The sequence below is a fragment of the Ambystoma mexicanum genome, chromosome 5q (assembly GCF_040938575.1).
Source record: "Ambystoma mexicanum isolate Mex_15411 chromosome 5q, UKY_AmexF1_1, whole genome shotgun sequence".
Taxonomy (NCBI): Eukaryota; Metazoa; Chordata; class Amphibia; order Caudata; family Ambystomatidae; genus Ambystoma; species Ambystoma mexicanum.
Window position 1 is genome coordinate 988,608,255 of NC_090933.1, and position 20,808 is coordinate 988,629,062.

Sequence of the window (20,808 nt, forward strand, 5' to 3'; positions counted from 1 at the left end):
CCACTTTTGTGTTTGTAATTTCCTGCTCCGAGCGTGGTAGAGAGATGTAGTCGTCTGCGTGCTGCAGGAGGGCATCGAGCACTTGCAATAGTGTCCGTGAGAACAGTGGCTGAGAAATGCCATGCAACTGTCCGACTGTGTGCTGGTAGGTGCCTGTGGCCAGGAAGTGGAGTACAGACACCACCTTCAGTAAGGGTGGGATGGCGGTTGGGCTATCTATCATGCTGACAAGGTCAGCCTGTGTCATGTCCACAATGGCGGCTATGGTGTCCCGGTCCAGACGGTAGAGGGTGTGGATCTGCTCATCAGTGAGGTTGAACGGATGTGCTCAGAGGCGTGGGATTGCGGGCTGCCTGCGTGGTGGTAGTGGCTGTGCTGGCGGCCCTTGCTGGCCCTGCCTTGCCCTCCTCCTCCTCCTGCGTCTCCTCCGTGCGGCCGGTTGTAGTTGGTGTTCGTCTTCTTCTTGGAGTTGGAGTACTTGCAGTGCTATCAGGTCCCCCAGGGCCAACATCGCGAGTCCTGCCGGTAGCATTTCGGAGTGGGTGTGGTTGTGGGAGGAGACTGGGTGTGCAATTTATGTGTTTTCAGGCTGTATGGCCTCCACCTGTGGTGATTCATTCCACCTGTGCAAACTGCTCTCCCCTTTGGCCGAGCACGTCCCGCACACAACGCTGTAATTCGAGGAATGGCATCTTGCTATTGCAATCATGTATTTGTACCCGATGGCCGTGTAACATTGGTTGATATGTTCATTCTGCTGTGGTCCCATTGTTTCACATACTATCTGTGCAGTCGCGAACAGACTTGTGAAGGGTCAGTGGAACGTAGTACTCGAGTAACGGTGGGCCCTCATGCATCACTGTACCGAGTTGCAACGACGGGCGGGGCGTCCCATTTGTGGGTGAAGGCAGTTGCCATTTTCACACACAGCCGCACTAGATGGATTAATTAGTGATTTCAAACGGCCACAGATGCCTCTTCGACGTGATGTTGCAAATGAGGAATTCGAAGGGCGGCGCTTTCGGTTTTCAGCTAGCGGCGAGGAAATGCCCACAGGTCTGACTGCAAATATAACGTTCTATTGTTCAATGTCCTTGAGACAGGGGCCATGGCGAGGATGCAATGATTGATATGAATGGTTTGGGATGCGCAATAGCGACGTGGGCGATGAGGCCGGACGTTCCCAAATACATGTTAAATATTCAGGCGTTTTAATCCCGGGATGAGGGAATGATGAATGGATGCATGGGCAGGTGATTTGATACAGAGTTTGCCATGTACAGGGCTTCTTGGAATCTATCCGCCTCCCCTGCGCTATGTGATGCAGGGCTGCCATAGTGGGACCATCGTCTATCTGGCCTTGTTGAGCCCTCCCTGTCTCGACGCGCCCTCAGACACTTGTGTCCATGCACGTTACCAATCCCATCTGATGGATTCTGTTTTGACAGACGCATGCACAGGTACACTCGTTTGTGATGGTGTTTACACCTCGATATAGATGGTTATGAGTCGCAAGTGGTTTTGGGGTGGTGATGATCCTTTGGAGTGGGCTAGCATGCATATGGCTGTGGATTTAGTGTGATCATTGAAGTGAGTTGTTCGGATGTAGTTCTGATTGCCATTCTGTTCTTTTTCTTTTCTTTTGGTTGACAGGTATCTCCTCCCCTTTTGCCACTGCCATCTGTATGCCACTCCTGCAGATGGCTTTTACTCCCGACACCTGCTGCTTCGTGTTAATCAGTGGAGCAGCATTACTATCTTATGGGACGATCGCCAATGGGCCACATGCCCTTACGCAGTACTGGTGGCTCGGAGCAACATTTCGGCCTTTCAGCTGGACTAGTGCCTCCCCATTGGGACGGCCCTGCGGTTCTGTGCGCTTCCATGTTGCCTTTTCGTACGTGAATGTGGCTCTGTGTACCATGATGGAACAGGGCGTCACACAAGTAGTGGCTGGTCATTTCTTGCGGATGCAGCCCACAATGGTGAAATGTGTTTTGGAGTTCATGGCCTAATGGCTGTATGGGCTTGGTGATTTTGTTGTGCATTAAATTTCTATTCTGATTTGGCCCGTGTAGCGTTCTTCTTTGCAAGTGATGTGGCATATTCCTATTTGGGGAGCGATGTATTGGGAGGAGATCTGCATTGGGTTCCAGCTTCGGAGTTTAGTTGCGTGGTACTGTACTGGGCGCGTTTGCCTACGAAGCCCAGTGAGGTCAGGGATGGGGGCTGCCAATATGACTGTTTGAATGTTGTCATGCTCAGGAGCGGGGGATTGGGTTTTGTGTAACAGATGCCGGTCAGCCAGGTGGACTGGTGGAATGATGTGATTTTCGGAATATTGCTGGTCACAGGTGCCTGTGTTTGCGTGCGTTTCGGGGGGGGGGGACTGTGGTCATGTCCATTGGATTGGCTTCTGTATTCGTGCCATCTGTGCCCTGCAGCTCCCATTGGCCCCTCTTGTGTTTCTTTTGTTCGTTGGCATGCATGGGTGACTTGTACATTTCACTGGTTGCATTGTGACTTCATTGCACCTACGGGGAGTTGTACTTTGTGGGCAGGGAGCGGTGTACAGGCACTCAGTGGGGCCGTTTACGGTTGATTCGCGATGCCGTACTTCTCACCATGGCGGAATGGTACATTCCGCCATGCTTGATGGCGTTAGGTACATGTCCGCTAGGGTCGGAATTAGCGTACCCTTGCGCCATGGTGGTATTTACGGTTTGGCATGGCGCGCGCGCGCGTGCTTGGTGCAGTTAGCGTTGGCGTTCACTATGGTGTCGCTAATGGCTTCGTACTTTGCGGTGACGGGTCATAGTCGCACCGAGCGCTATTCGATGGCGGTATTGCATTTCCGCCATCGTTTTCCGAATTCCGCCAGGGTCGTAATGAGGGCCACAGTCTCTTTCAAGACAAATCCACAACCTCAACATCTGATTGGCTGATCCCTACAGTCCCCTTTCCATGCTGGATTTAATGTAAAACCCCAGATGTGGCACGCCCTGTACGCAGACAGCCGCGGTGTCCGCGGACTGCGTAACTCTTAGACAGCCCTTCTACCCTTTCCACTTCACTCTCTGTGCCATTCCCTCATTGGATATAGCTAAGCAGTCACACAACCATCCATCAATCAAATCCAAGACCTCTACATCTAACTCCATCATCAGAGTTCAGCATTTCAAATGTACTGTTGATCACTCTGAGGACAAGTCTCATATCATTGGAAAGCACCTACTACACAAAATACTGTACAAGTCTCCAAGATTTCTACTTACAGCTGCATGCATATCCACATGCATGAATACAAACTATAGGTATGCATATTTTCTGCACAGTACATGTACAATTCTTATGAATGCATATAAACAGAGTAACTGCCACTTAACCTGTATAACCTATAAAATGAACTTACTGTAATTTCTCCCATCTGCTGTAATCAACTGTCACGTCCAAAGCTGCCTGCTATCTAAATTCTTTTTTTACACACACAGCTATCTAAAAAATTATAATATTAGAAGATGGGAGAAATAACAGTATAATTGTAGAAAAACACTTAATAGTGTATTATAAAATTACACACAGCCAGGGTAGGGTCATGCATCTTCATACACTCACACAGATAGACACTATCATTGAAAAGCTCCCAGCTAAAATAACACCACTGCCTGTAAATCACATTCTTCTCCTTTATTACCCACACCTTCACAAATACATACATTCCATGCTTTTCTATACAGTTTATGCCATTTACCTTATAATATACAGTGCACCCATTTCAAGCAATAATATGCCTTCAACCAAAAACATCAAATTTTCCTTCCTCTGAATTAGTGAAAGGCATTTGTGGCAAAGTAGTTTATTTACCATTAGATCTGAAAGACAATGTGCACACTCTGGGAGTGCAACGTCCAATAGAGGAATCTTTCATTGTCTTAGAAAATGGTGTACCTACAAAAGACAAAAAAAATTGGCAACAACTCGTAGACTTACATAAAGTTAGACAAGCCTTGCAATATCTAAAAGACAATCATGAATACTACAAAGAAATGAATATTAGAGAAAACATGAGGGAAACCACTGAAATAATTGAAGAGTCACCAGAAACTGGTCAATTTGAACTTCTAGATCCTGCTACAGTATTCAATATTTTAGACCATTATACAATTCATCCATTACACTCTAATGACACCATAGATGATGTACTAGAAACGTACCAAATGCGACAAACCAAAGGATCACCAATCAGCATATGGGAAAAAAAGTATAGAAGCACATGCTTTTCCTCTACTCTTTCCTACTGGGAAAGGAGGAAGGTACGATGATAGACCCATTCAGATAACAGCATCAGAATACCACTCGTTATGAATGTATTCTGAAGATCTCAGATTTAGACAAAATGTAGAATACATATTCCACCTACTCTTTGAAAATGAACTAGCAACTCTATGTATGGAGTTGCACACACATTTAAATCAGGTACCCACTTTCAAAATATGTCAGCTAAGCAATTACCACAAAAAGTGCAAGAAAAAGATGAGGTTTTACAATCAAGCATTACAAATCTGTTAGCAAACATGCATGGTACTAAAGAGTACTGGTTCCAACGTCACAGAGATGTATGTTGTATGATAAGAAACATTGGTCCACCCACTTGGTTTGTTACATTAAGTTGTGCAGAATATGCATGGAAAGATTTACACGATTTCCTACGCATATCAAACAAAAACAAAACAAACATAGATATACTAACACCTGGAGAACTTTGCTCTCTAGATCCTGTTAATGTTTCAAGATATTTCCATCATCGCTTCATTGCTATGCTACACTTTATTTGTAATGAAACTGTTCCTCCCCTTGGAGAAGTGCAACACTTCTTTTGGCGAAAAGAATACCAAGCCAGAAGAGCACCACATATCCACATGCTTTTATGGATTAAAGATACTCCTAAATTTGGTCAAGACAGTGATGCCACTGTTTTACAGTTTATCGAAAAATATGTCACTTGTGAAATTCCATCAGAAGCAACAAATAGTGATCTTCATGCACAAATTGTACAATTTCTAAGACACAAATATTGGAAATATTGTCTTTGCAAATACACAAACAAAGGGAAATACTACACCAAATTCCGCTTTGGTTTCCCTAGACCAGTTACAGAAACAGGTGAAGTGAACAACTTCATGTCTTCAGTTAGACATAGTGTTAAAGGTAAATCACCTAAGAACACATATTACATAAAAAGAACAGAAGAAGCAAAATATATCAATGATTACAATGCAATCATTGCCCTCTTATGGAATGCACACATAGATGTGCAGTACATTGCAGACAATTCCACTGCAGTTGCACGATATGTTACAGCCTACGTAACCTACGTAATGTTGAAGCCAAGAGGTTTCAGAAATGCAATTGTCTTGAAAATACATCTGTTTACCTTCATCATTGTTTAATGTTTTGCCAAATACCCCTACAGTCAGCTTAGGAATTAAAATGATCTCACATAGAGAATAAGGCTGCTATGAAGCTGCAGATCGTTAAACCGGTACTGCTTTGTATGGAAATTCTGAAAATATAGTATGGCTAAGTCTTGGTCCTGCTAAATCTAGAAAAAGAGTTCTCAAATCATACAACGACATAGAAACAAAAGCCAAAAATGATCCCAACAGCCAAGACATTTTGAAAAACAATTTATTAGACACATACTACCCAAACAGGAGTACCACTTTGGAAACCATGTGTCTATACGACATAGCCCAAAACTTCATATACAAAAATAATATAAAACCTGATGAAAATAATGGTAGATACAGAGTGACAAATTGTGAAGGCAGGTTAGGGAAACTTACCAAACAAAGCTTAATTAATCATATCACATTGTCATTAAAAACTCCTCAACATAAAGAACTATATTACATGTCCCTGCTACAAGTTTCTAAACCATGTAGAAAAGAAGAAGATATACTACATATCTATCATTCCTATGAAGATGCTTTCAAAGCAAATTAAAGCACTATAACCGATGTAAACTTTATACAGTACAAAACAATGTTGCACAATGAACAGCAACACGAAGAATAACTCCAGGTCCAACTAGATAAGGACACTCCTGACATTAGTCAACCTTCTGTAACTGGAAGCCAAGAACCACTGGGACAGCCACTAATAGCAAATGAGGCAGAATAAGCTATGACGGAAGTATAAAACACCATGTGTCACTATGAAGAAAATACAGAAGACTTAACTGTACTACAATCAAAACTGAACAAAGAGCAGCGTACCATTGTTCAAGAAGTAACAAAAGAAATTGCACATGGTGTACAACATGAAAATAAAGAATGTACCTGCCAAAATTACAAACCTATACTACTATACGTCAGTGGTGAAGCTGGTTCAGGCAAAACATCCTTAATCAAAATCATCAGCAACTTCCTTCAACAATTGGCAAACAACAAACTGTCAGCTGTTGTAACTGCCCCCACAGGTTTAGCTGCCTACAACATAGGCGGTGTTACTTTACAATGATTATTACTCCTTCCAGTAGAACGCCAAAACAAATTAGAATATTACAAACTTTCTACAGAAGCTGCAATGGAACTACGCAGAGGGTTAAAATAAATGAAAATGCTACTAATAGATGAAGTGAGCATGGTATCCAACCTAATGTTGGCTTTGATTCACCTCATATTACAAGAAGTACTCAAAACAAACTACGAAGAGCTCTTTGGAGAAAAACACATTATTGTTTTTGGAGATGTTCTTCAATTGACACCAGTGAAAGGTGAACCTATTTTTAAAACCTTAGGACACAAACTCTGCCATAAAACTCTTGGCAGCATAGGAAATCTTAACCTTTGGCAACATTTCCAATACAGAGAATTAACAGAAAACATGCGCCAGTCCGCAGACCTCAGCTACGCCAACATTTTAGAAAGTATTAGAGTTGGCTTAATATCTCAAGAAGCACAAGCAATATTAAAAACCCGGCACATCCATGCACTTTGTGGCCATAACTCATGTGCTACTGATGTCATGGAACAATTAGCACACAAAAATGTCAATTGTATGTCCTTGATGCCAACTCTTCAAAGCTGTTCCAAATTCAATTAAAAAATGTTGAAAAAAGAAATACAACCAATAATTGAAATTTGCTCCACAGACAAACTGGACATACATGGTATGACACTACCCATGTAACAAGCCACAACAAGACTAAATACCTTAGAAAACTCTATCTCCAACACAGCTGGTTTAGAGAAAATATTAAAATTATCTTTAAACTGTAGAGTAATGCTTAAACATAACCTTGACGTGGAGCAAGGACTAGTTAATGGAGCACTTGGTACAGTTGTTGGCTTTCAAACATATCCACGTGACAAGAACATTCAGTTTGTCAATATTCTCTTTGACAAACTATCAGAATTAAAAAGGAGAGGATGCTCAACAGCTCGATTCCTTCTTTTCAAAGACATGTATTTACGCAAAGAACAATTTTCTCTAACTCTAGCATACGCAGTCACCATTCACAAATCACAAGGTCTTACCCTAGATAAAGCATTGATAGATATTTGGAACACAGTCTTTAAAGAAGGCATGAGCTACGTAGCACTATCACGCTTACGTATACTTGACGGTCTATTTCTAATCAACTTTGATGCAAGTAAAATAAACGCTGATATTCCTTGCATTTTAGAATACAATAGACTACGCACACTATACACCCCATCTAAAAACCTATCCTGTACCACAAAAAGCAGAACGTTGTAAAAGAAAACTACTTCAAACAGAAATGCAACAGGATCTCACTGCAAATCCTCCAAAGAGAATAAAAGAAGCTAATACTTCATCAATTACTACAACCAAAGAAGAATGTACTACTCAAAGTATCTCAGGTACTTCTTCAAAGAAGCAAAACACACTCCGAAGAAATGACTTTGACACAGAACTATCTGGTTCATTCAATTTTTCAAATATAACTGGTGTAAATTGCTACGTAAATTAGCAATATATATTCTATTTCAATTGCCACCAATTGTTGACAACATTTACTTACACAATACAGGCCAATTGTGTTTGCCAATGATAGTCCTCGATAGAAATGAAAGCAACAATCCTGACAACACATATAGTGTTCATGGAATAAGACAAGAATTAGACTACTATGCTGGAATGGTGAAATTCACTATGAACTCACAAGAAGATCCACAAGAATGTCTAATGTACTTACTACAGGTACTGGAAAACAAAAACATACATGCACTCTGTGCAACAATATGGCACAGGAACAAATCCCTAATGAACGTTTTGTGTATGTATCCATTCCTAACTGTGAATCCGTTCCTTTTCAGCAACTTGTACAAAATGCAAACCATGGCAGATTATGTACTACCTGCAATTCAGATAATCGCTCCACCTTACAAATACAAACACATAGTAAATACGTAATACTAATGCTTTTACGTTACAATGCAGATGGTACCAAAAACAACTGCAAGCTGACTGGATTGACACATGGCCAAGTATCACTTGGAAAGAAAACCTTCACAACAACAGGTATAATCTACCATGCATGAGCCACAACCAATGCAGGTCACTACACTGCATATATAAAAAAGAATTGTGGATGGTTCGAATGTAATGATAGTACCATTACTCTAAAGCAAAGATTACTAGCAAATCTTATAAACGCTTATTTAATATTCTTAAAACCAAAATTTAATAACTAATCTGTGCATAAACATTGATAAAACTTCAATTAGAAAACTATAAACAGTTAGAATACGCCAACAGGTATCTAACTGCCCCAAGAGTCTCCAACAACCAAACAGATAAAACAACACCACTAAATTATAAGAAGAAATAAACCGTTAGAATATGCCAACAGGTATCTAACTGCCCCAAGATTTTGCAACAACCAAACAAATAAATCAATACCACCAATAACTAATCTGTGCATAAACCTTAATAAAACTTCAATTAAAAAACTATAAACAGCGACAATACGCCAATAGGTATCTAACTGCCCCAAAATTCTGAAACAACCGAAAAGGATAAATCAATACCACTGAATTATAAAAAGAAATAAACAGTTAGAATACGCCAACATGTATCTAACTGTCCAAAGAATCAGCAACAACCCAACAGATAGATTAGCAACTTGAGAATATAAATAAAAAACTGTAACTAGATATAATTCGACAACACAACATGTATCTAACAATCTGCAACAAGCTAACAGATAGAACATTAGCCAGAAACAACAAGTAAACACAGATCCAATGACTTAAGCAACAAACACAGAAACTGAGCAAATTGCACAGCACACTGGTTTTTAAACTACTAAATATAAGGGTCGAAATAAAGCAGAAATGTCAACTATTCAATGTAATAAGTCTTTATAAACTACCTACACTAACATGATCTTTTCTTTCATCACAGAAATTGAAAAAGAATATATCTGCACCAGTTACCCAGGTCATGAAAAAAATATATCCAATCACAAAAAATCAAACAGTAAGTATAGCATAATAAGTACAACTCATAAATACTGCTCCATAACACAACCATTGAAGCAAACATCTAACTATACACCACAATACAAAATGTTTACTTCCATGGATATGTTATACTGCAGTGCTTGTCACCAAATTCTACAATCTTAATGACATGAGGTAGCCAAAACTTCACTTACAAACAATACAAATCAAACAGTACACAAACTGTAGATTTGCAAATATTTGATAGATATTGGATTCTAGACTCTAGGCCCTGGCCACAACCCTGGCCACAACCACCGCAGCATATCACACCCACAGATCACACCCATAGAATCAAACATTTTAACTGGCTACATGGGCTACTGCATTGCATTTTTTATGTCCGCGGACAGCCGCGGTGACCGCGGACATGATGAACGCATCAGGGGTGCCTGCCACCTAAACAAATACATCATTTGACCCATCTCTTACTCCCCCAGCCTCCCCAAGCACTCTTACACACCAACACACTTGCCAAAGTTGTATTTCCCAGCGTTCGTCATCGCGCTGTCCTAGGATGTCCGCGGATCCAAGATGGTGGGCGCATCGAAACAATACGACACACCTCACGCTTCATTCCAGCCAATCAGTGAACACGTCGCATATCTGCGGACATGACGCAATCCGATTAGCTAATCGCTGTCCTGTCCGCGGAGCGAACAGGGAAATGTGTCCGCAGAGCTGACATAGATATCACACATTTTTTGTGACCTACTTTTTGGTCTTTTAAAAAAAACTACTGGACGGATTTTCACCAAATTTACAAAAGCTTTCGGGACCAAGCCGCTGCTCCTGATGCAAATTTGGTGAAAATCCATCCATCGGTTTGGGCTGTAGGCGTGAGCAAAGTTTTTTCCCCATTCAGTCTATGGGAAAAAAAGAAATTTTGGGACCCCCCCCTATAACTTTGCCCTCCCTGGGCAAAACCTCAACAAACTTTGCAAAGTTTTGTGAGGATTCGTCCAGGGGGAGCGAAGTTATAAACCGCCCAAAAAGTGCTCTTCCAATGGGATTAGCAACTTAACCATAACTACACAGCCACTAACGTGGTTGTGTAATACAAGGAAAAACTTTAGTTGCAGGGATGGCATAAGTGATGTGATTTGTAATGTTATCAGTGTTCTCATACAACATGTAATTAGTGATGCCATCAGTGATGTGATCTGTGATGTCATCATTGTGGTCATAGCCTGCAATAAAGGGGGCACAAAGTTAAGGTGGCTTTAGCTGAATTTCAGGGCTTTTGTTGCATTTAAGTTCTCACCTTAGCATCCCCAGAACTAAAGTGTTTTCCTTGAATTTCAAGGGTTTTGTTACAATGTATTCAGAGTGGGCCATATACTTTTTATGCAAAGTTTGGTGATGATTCGTCCAGGGAGAGCGAAGTTATAAGCCACCCAAAAAGTGCTCTTTCTATGGGATTAGCAATTTAACCATAACTACACCGCCACTACCATGGCTGTGTAATATATATATATATATATATATATATATATATATATGTCAGAAAAGACTGTTTTCTATGCAGTCCGTGGAAAGCACTCCCCCATTAGAAAAATGTTACTCCAGGAAACCGGTGTTCTGTGTCCAAACAAATGTTCTTTATTAATTAAAATTGCGCAGCATATGGCTCATAAAGAAACCCACTAACATTGTGGTCCTCCCAAAATGTATGGCCCTTGCATAGCAGAATGACGCGTTTCGCGGTTACCTCACCGCTTGTTCACAACAAGTGATCCATGTTACCAGTACTTTAAAATAGCTCATGTGGCATGGTTTTAGGCAAAGAAAGAGGACTCACTTTAGCGTGTGGTCGTTAATTTTCGCCCATCTTTACATAGTCATGTCCCAAACATAGACATAAAAAAGGGACTAATTGGCCGTAATTCCAACTCTTTGTACAATCATCCCTTATCTACTTTAGTTGAACCTCTGAAAATAGTTATAATTAATATTGGTTTCCCCAACATACATAGTAATAGCACAGTGCCTATACAGTTATTACGTAGGGAAATACAATATGCAAAAGTACATAAAAGCAATATGTTGTTGTTCACATTGCTTCATGCTTTTTATTTTTTCAATTGTATCATCTGTGACCCTTATATTTATGCAGTTAGTATGCTTTTAACTTTATTTATAAAGTAAAGTGCATAGTGCAATTCCATTAAAGTGCATAGTGCCTATAAAGTGCCACATTATAATCTACCATTAGACATTCCTATGTAAACATTAAAGTGCATAGTGCTTTAAATGTTCCTATGTCCATGAATTAAAGTGCCTTGTGCTAGCTGCCATAGGGCACACTTATACTTAGACATATCATTTACATAAAACATCAGTTGTTCCTATAGTTTAGATACTAATAAAAGGCCTGCAATACAACTTTTTTTATTATAAAAGCCTATTTTTTAAAAAAACAGAGTTTTCATAGTTTAGGGGCCTGGCCATTCCAGTAAAAAGAGTGAAAAAGAGTTTGCTAAAAATATATATCCACGCTTCTCCTCTTTATAGCCTATCTTCACCATGCATGTGTATAAACTCACCAAAATTTGTTAAAAGAAAAAATCACCAAAGTGTACTGCTCTAAAATTTAAAACCCCAACTGGGGTAAAAAACACCAAAATACCAAGATTAGCACCATATTTTGTTATCCTAACTGCAACCAGAGAAACTTAGACCAGGTCACACCCTTAGGAGAAGTAGCCAATAGAAATTTATAATTTTAAAAGTGAAGGGAAACAGATCGTTTTCTCATTGGAGTAAATCCTTAACCAAAATTATTTTCAATAGGTGTGTCCGCCTAAAAAGGTATACATCTCTTCATCTATGTTATGTCCTTTGGGACACTTGGTCTCAAAGTCTATAATGCAACATGTCTCTTTCTGACGGAGTGTCTTTTCTCTATCTCCGCCTCTCACATTCTGCTCAATTCTGTGAATGCCAAAGAAATGAAAATCCTCAAGATTGCTATGATGATAGTCATAAAAATGTTTGGCCATTGGATAATTCGAATCTTGGTGTAAAATGGCCCTCACATGTTGCTGAATTCTTATTTTAAGTTTACATTTGGTGCTTCCTATGTACCATTTTTGACAGGTACATGAAAGTATATACACCACATATTCAGTCTCGCATGTGATTCTATCTGCAATCTTGATTGAATCACCTAAAATCGAGTGTATATAATTTGAACAAATCTTGGCATATTTGCAGATGTTGCATTTAGTACATTTGTGGAAACCTTGCTTCTGTTTGGACAACCATGTCTCCTTTGTGGATTTTATCTCTTGTGGTAGGAAACTCTGGACCAGAGAATCTTTAAGCGAGCAATTGCGTCTGAGACTAATTTCTGGAAAAGTTTTCAAAATGGGTGCAAGGTCTTTATCTGCTCGTAAAACCTTCCAATGTCTTTGTAATATGCGTTTTATTTCAGATGTTTCATTGTTATACGTCAGAATTAATCTTGTAGCATCATTGTCTTTATTGGACTCATTTGTAGAGCGAGTTCCTGTTAGCAGGTCAGATCTTTCTTTCTTCCTTGCTTTTATGTATGCTTTGGCAATGACCTTCTTTGGATAACATTGACTCAGGAAACCCTTTGCTGCCATTTTACTCTCATTGTCGTAGGCCTTCAGGGTCGAGCAGTTCCTCCGAATCCTTATAAACTCAACATATGGAATACTCTATATTAGATTTTTGGGGTGGCCACTCGTTGCATGCAAGGGTGTATTTGTACCAGTTGGTTTCCTGTGTAGTTCCGTGGTCAAGGTTTCATCCACAATTCGGAGATTCACATCCAAGAAAGTTAGAAAGGTTTTACTATGTGTTTCTGTGAACCTTAGATTGTGGTCGTTGTTGTTTAAAAGCTTTACAAATGTTATCCATGCTTTCTCCGATCCTTTCCATATTATAAAAAGGTCGTCAATGTACCTGAGCCACAAAACGATGTTATCAGTAGTTGAATGATTTTCTTCTGTCCATACATCTGAAGCCTCCCATGCTCCCACGGTCAGATTCGCATAGGATGGGGCAAATGTTGTGCCCATTGCTGTGCCTTGCACTTGTCTATAGTACTCGTTGTTAAATATGAAAACATTGTTCGTCAGACACAAATCGATCATCTGAAGAATCATCTTAGTATGTTCCAAGAAGTTTAGAGATCTGGTGTTCAAAAAGCTTTCGCAGGCCTTTTTCCCATATTCATGCCCTATGGATGTGTATAGGGAAACAACATCCATAGTGGCCATGATGTAATTGGTCTGCCAGGGCATGTTTTCAATGTGTGTCAGGAAATCTGTTGTGTCCTTGATATAAGATGGAAGAGAGGACACAAAAGGAAAAAGTGTCTCATCTACGAATTTTGACATGTTTTCGAGGGCAGAGCCCATTGAGGAAACTATCGGTCTGCCTGGAGGTTTCTTAATGTCCTTATGGATTTTCGGAAGAAAATATATCGTCGGAATCACTGAGTTTGTTGTTCTGAGGAACTTACAGTTATCCTCAGTAAAGATCCCTCTTTTTTCCCATATTCCGAGGAAGTCTCTTAATTTGTTTTCTAGGGTTTTGGTAGGGTTGCCCCCGATTTTTTCATAACATTTTTTGTCATGTAGTTGTTTATAGGCACTCTTGATGTAGTCTTCTCTGTTCATCAGGACGATGTTCCGACCTTTGTCCGAGGGCTTTATTATGCAATTGCTGAGAGTCTGTAATTCTTTTATTGCCGTTCTTTCCCACATTGTTAGATTATCTTTGTATCTAGCTTTCTTTTTCTTGCGATACTGCTTAAGATCTTCGATGACCAATGTCTGGAAGACTTCGATGTTGTTTCCTAAATTGCTAATAGGGTTGAATTTGGACTTAAGTTTGAGTTTGCTTTTCGCTGTCCAATCAGTTCTAATATCGTAGTCTTCAAGATCCACTGCATTGGTCAAATCCGTGGCGTCTGAGTGAGTCCCCTTCTCTAGTTCTGCTAGATCTGTTAGAGCTTCTAGATCCCTGATGGTTATTATTGTTTTTCCGCTTTCTTTAGGTGTGCGCCTATTTGCACATTCAGTGGTGGCAAAAAAACTTTTTTAGGCGTAGCTTACGCACAAAGTGGTCAAAGTCAATGCGAGTTTCTACATAGTTGAAGTGGGCAGTCGGGCAAAAGTTCAAACCAAGGCTCAAAACCTTCTCTTGATGTTCAGTGAGAATATGGGTAGATAGATTGATGATTTTCAGACCTTCGTCTTTGGGCATATCATCTATTTCCCAGAGCGCAGCAATCTGTCCGGGATATTGCTGGCCGTATTGGTTGCCCCTCTGCCCCCTCCTCGTTTTGCCCGGCCGCCTCTGCTTTGTCCCCGACCTTGTTTTTCTCCTTTTGGTTGTTTTTGTTTTTTGCCATCCTGGCGTAACAGTCTCATCTCGTCTAAAAAATGTAGGCGTACAATTGGTTCAAAACTCTCACTCATTGTTGCATCTGACTCGGATTCAGACAACTCCAAGTTGCCTCCTTTCCCACTAGCTTCCTCAGATATTAATGTTTTCTTCATAGAGTTCTATCTTAATTGATCGAACCTTCGGGCAAACGTATACACACTTCCCCTTTCATAATCTCCCTTGTCTCATAAGAATTTGCGCTGTTTGCGCTGTTTGATTTCTTCCTCATATCCCAGAAGATATTTTTCAATGCTTTTCTTCAATTTCTTTCCCTCTTCACTTTCGGGTAACTCAGTCAAGTTCTTCTCTACTTCTTCGATTTGTTTCAATATTATCTTGCGGTCGGTTCCTGCATATTTAATTAGGAGTTGTAAAAAGGTTTTAGAGCAGAGGTTGGTAGCTTCGCTCCACTCATTGAGCATTTCGGGGTCTTGCTCTTCAAAGGAGGGGATGGTCAATATTCTTAAACCCCTCGGAATCCTCCCTACTTCAATGTAATTCTTCAGGGAGTGCTCCTCCCACCATTTGCTCACTTCTTTTTTCTGAAGTTTTTCCAACTCCTTTAAAAGGCCAATCTCCCCATCAGCCTCTATTATTTTTGCAGTGCTTTGAGCCGGCTTAGTCTGTTGCAGTGTTTCATTAAAAAGGGTAATAGCTTGTGCTTTCCGTGCTGCTTCTTTGTTGGCCAGGGAGTTAGCCATATCTGCGCAAATAAATACAGTCACACGCTTTCTTTATATGCCTCTGCTGTGGGCATATATTTGTAAAGTACAATGACTTTGAATGCTTGGAGTTAAATGGGGACGCTTGTGTGCATAGGCTAATACCTTGCACGCGTTGCGTTTGGAGAAAGATTGCTGTAGTGTTTTACAATGAAACAGAAAGTGTTCGCCGTAAAGTTCAAATAAAAGCTGCAGCCGTTCACTCACCCGGCTTCGTGTCAGCGTCTGTTGTAACGCAGGCGTTGTCACTTTGCCGTGCAGCGTTCTGCCGCAGCTCTTCTTTTCACCATAAATCAGCAAGAAAGTTCAAGGCAATCCAAGCAGCCACGGGATAAATTTCTTATCTTGACGATCCACCGTGCGCTTTACTCCATTTTAGTCCACTGGTGCATTTCCTACGTTGTCGCAAGGCAACGTTAAAATATGTCAGAAAAGACTGTTTTCTCTGCAGTCCGTGGAAAGCACTCCCCCATTAGAAAAATGTTACTCCAGGAAACCGGTGTTCTGTGTCCAAACAAATGTTCTTTATTAATTAAAATTGCGCAGCATATGGCTCATAAAGAAACCCACTAACATTGTGGTCCTCCCAAAATGTATGGCCCTTGCATAGCAGAATGACGCGTTTCGCGGTTACCTCACCGCTTGTTCACAACAAGTGATCCATGTTACCAGTACTTTAAAATAGCTCATGTGGCATGGTTTTAGGCAAAGAAAGAGGACTCATTTTAGCGTGTGGTCGTTAATTTTCGGCCATCTTTACATAGTCATGTCCCAAACATAGACATAAAAAAGGGACTAATTGGCCGTAATTCCAACTCTTTGTACAATCATCCCTTATCTACTTTAGTTGAACCTCTGAAAATAGTTATAATTAATATTGGTTTCCCCAACATACATAGTAATAGCACAGTGCCTATACAGTTATTACGTAGGGAAATACAATATGCAAAAGTACATAAAAGCAATATGTTGTTGTTCACATTGCTTCATGCTTTTTATTTTTTCAATTGTATCGTCTGTGACCCTTATATTTATATATATATATACAGACATACAGACATACACTTAGATATATAAAAAGATAAGTAAAAAGGGCATCACCGTTAACAAGGCAGCAGAAGACACCTTCATCCTGGCCTCTATGACACTGCTTAGTCTCTCAGCAGGTAGGCAAAGAGATCACTTGTGCTAACAGGGTCTGAGGCGGAGCGTCCTCCCTCTCAGCGAGACTTCACCCGCGGGTCCAAATTCTAACTAACTCTGCCACGCAGTGCCCTCTCCTTTATGGCGGCATATCCCCACCCTTCTCAGTTGTGTCTGCCCTCGGCCGAAGAGCAGATTACAACTCGAAGGTATAGAGGGTGGAAAAAACCAGTCAGAAGTGTAAAAACCCAGCGTCCCTCTCCTCGCATTAATTCCCAGAAACCCTTATCATGCACTTGCAGGACGCTCCAACTCCCTCTCTGTATTCGTCCTTCAGTAGAGAATACAATAACTATTCTCCACAGTGAGTCCACTCAGCAATAATATTTATGTGGCTATGTGAGCTTGCTTTGTTTTCGTTACTGAAATGCTCGTTTATTACCTGAGGCCAGCCGAGTCGCAGACTTTTTATTACAGTGTTGGTAGATGAGTGTCCAAAATGGCTGCGCACCAACACCATGTTGTTTTAGCTCACATTTCACACAAGCATTACAGCACCAAAGGTATTATTGATGCAAAGAACATTTGCATCCTGCTGAATAGCCTGTGTTCTGCTGGGATCTGATCTAGAGCTGTTTCGGATGCTTCTGAGAAATAATTCACTCCTCTCTTCACCCTGCTTAATTCTCTGCTTTTTCTGCCTTGGCTGCGGGTGCCACTTCAATTACTCTCTTCTTTCCTTGTTGCTTTTCATTTTCAGGAACTCATTGAGATTTACGTCCTTGCTTGGCACGACCAATGAAGGCATATTGATTAGTACCAATGAGCAAACTCCTCCCGAATCAGGTGGCAGCTTCTCGTATGCTTTTGATCCGCAAGCACAATAGTGATCCATCAGTACTGCTTTTCCCGCTCTCATAGCGGCAAGTTGTTTGATGCTCTTGCACCCGACATTCTCGAAAACCTCAACTTCACCATTGTTCTGATAGCACAGTGCTGGTGTCTTCAGAGGGATTATCGGCATTGGTCCAGCTTCCTTTTCCACCCATGTCAGTAATTTTGCGCTCGCCTCCCATTCTTTCAGGCATTGGTCATTTTCTTCCTATACCTTGTTTACTGATGAGGGGGCTTGTATCAGTGCCTTGCTCCCCACCACTCCATCTTCCCATCCATTGTTTGTGTACACTCGTACACACACTAGTATCTGTGGTCTTTCCCAGAAGCAAGGCTCTCCTCCTATCTCCCTCACTCTTGTCCAGGGACATGGCAGTTCCTTCAATGTTATACTCTTTGTTTATCCCTTCTCATGTCCATCAGTTATGTCCTGTATAGCTTTGTCTAGCTGCAAATAGTTGTTCATTATGTTTAATATCTTTATGTAGTTATCTTCGTATGGGAATGTTCCTTGGGACATCCCTCTCAATGTTGGTGACTTCCCTTGAAATCTTCCTTGTGTTTGCACCATCGTGAGATACATCAGGCATTGTACTCTCGCTGCTAGTATTTCAGTTGCTATGAACATCCAGGAGGCACTCATTGCATGAGGGATTAACGAGCAGACATAACAGCTCACCCCGGTGGTTTCCTTACCTACTTTTGTCATGTGTTTGTACCGCATGTTGATAGACACTCGAGCAGTGTCAGTGAGATACAGTTCGACTCCCTTCATGTCTGTGTCAACACTACGCTTACCTCTCCTTACATTATCAGCAGTGTTCTCTCTTCCACCTGACATGGTCGTTCCACCTGATTGGGTCGGGGGAATGTTAGTATAGGGCACAGCGGTAGCAGTAACAACAACATATAATTGCCAGAATACGAATCCCATCAATCCACTGGGAAGTAATAGACATGACATAATGATAATGTCTTTATTGTTGCCCTAATTTCCACCAATGCTGCTTGTCCCTTGCAGCCTGAAGATATAGTTGCCCGCCTGAAATGCACGAAGAAAGGTGTTATTTTGTTAGTATTGTAAGAACACTCTTAAGCCCGGTGGACCAAGTAATCACTAATTGCAAAGGCAAACACCTCCTCCCACAATGTTCTTACTGATGGGTCTCTTAACGTGGTCAGTACTGGGAGTTCACGGTACTCAAGTTGTGGGTATGTTTGGACCAAGTAATCTACGAAGACAAGATGTTATACTCCAGGAGATTGTGTTCTGAATCGGTTGGGTCGCCTTACAGCATGGACAAACTGGTTAGAAAAAGTGTCTGGGTGACCGGTGGAAGGTAACATGGGTGAAGAGAAATAGTACAATCCCCAAGGCATTCACGTAGGCTCTGTCTGTGCGGAAAGGGAAAATCACAAATAGACAGTGTATCCTTAATTAATTTCTACAAGCGTTCCAGTCTCCGCTTCTGCTGCTTGGAAGCACCTGACCATCGGGTGTCCTTGTTTCCCTAGTCGTGTAAATTCAGAACGCACTTGTAGCTCTTCTATGTGCTGAATGTTGACCCTGTTGGTCACAGAGACTTTGTTACCAGCTGAGGACACTGCTTTGTTGGGCTTGACATCTTGCAGGTGGTTCCAGGCTACCTTACTGACTAACTTCACATCACGGTTGGCCACCTGTTCAACCACGTGAGGGTCGGTAAACCGGGGCGCATTCCAGCGCCTTATGGAATTACTAAGAGAATGATGTCATCCACTTTCAAAGTGTTTTTCAGTTCACAGTCTTGTGGTGCCTTGTCGCAGTCAATCTCTTTGCCGTCTTCTGGGCCCCCTTGTATTCGCTGTATCTGGCGAGAGATAAAAGAAGCGCTAGCCACCAGAGAAGCAATGTATTTGTACATTTCCTGTCCTAACACATCTGCACTATTCTCACAGTCTTTCAGTACCCTTGTGGGAGGAGCCAGGGGAAGATGCATGTGCCATACTGTCACCACCTCATGGGGCGTTAAATGTTGGTCGGACCGTGGCTTATTGCGCAATGGAAACAAGGCAAGGGGCAAACAGTGCAACCAATTCTCCTTGGTGCTTTGCTGTGTCTTGGCTATGCACTTCTTCAGGAGTACATTCAGGCATTTACACACCCCATTTGCTTGTGGGTAGTACACACAGGTGAACTTATGTTGAATGTCTATCAGGGTTGTGATGTGCTGAAACATTTTGTTGGCGAAGTGAGGGCTGTTGTCAGACTGCCGGAACACACACATGTCGCATCCCGGGAAAATCACCCTAACCAAGAACTTGGCCGCTCTAAGGGCATCAGCATGTGAACAGGGACCTGCCTCATTCCACCTGGAGAATGGGCAGACAATCACTATCATCTAGCGATATCCTTGGGCGACTTGTATCATATCCACATAATCCACATGTACATGCAGAAATGGGCCAACTGGTTTTGGTATGGCTCCTCTCAGAAGTCAGGGGAAATATAATGGGTAGTTCCCAGATTTTTTGGTAAAGGGGGATTAGGCTTCAGAGGGACAGTACTAGGGAAAACGGTGGGGAACCAGCCTAATTACCTCTTTCTAAGTCCGCCTTTTTAGCCGGACAGTGGTTTGCACTTTGTGTTATCTACTCCATAGATTAAAACACATATGTGGGGTCACACCGATATCTTCAACATGATAAACATGTTCTATAAACAAAATAGAAAATAACGATCAGATCTGTGTTATACACCATTGAATTGAAAGTTCGGCCTTCACAAACAGAAGGAAACAATACAGGGAGCAGAATAACACAGCTTCTGATAAGAAAGAAAGAAATCTCCCTTCCACGAAGAATTCTGAAGCTCATGTCTGACCAAAGAAACTGACCAGGTCAGTGGGATGCGAAAATGGGACATAAAACCCCATAATGTATGGGTTATGCCGGTTTAAGTGTGTTTTTAAAAGTTAATTGGTATTTTTATCTTTTTCTATACTGAATTCAAGACCAGAAATACTGGGGAATATATTAATGTTGCATCTACATTGAAGCAATTGTCTGTCCTGAAGAGAGATGGACACCAGGGATGGTGCCTAAATATGATT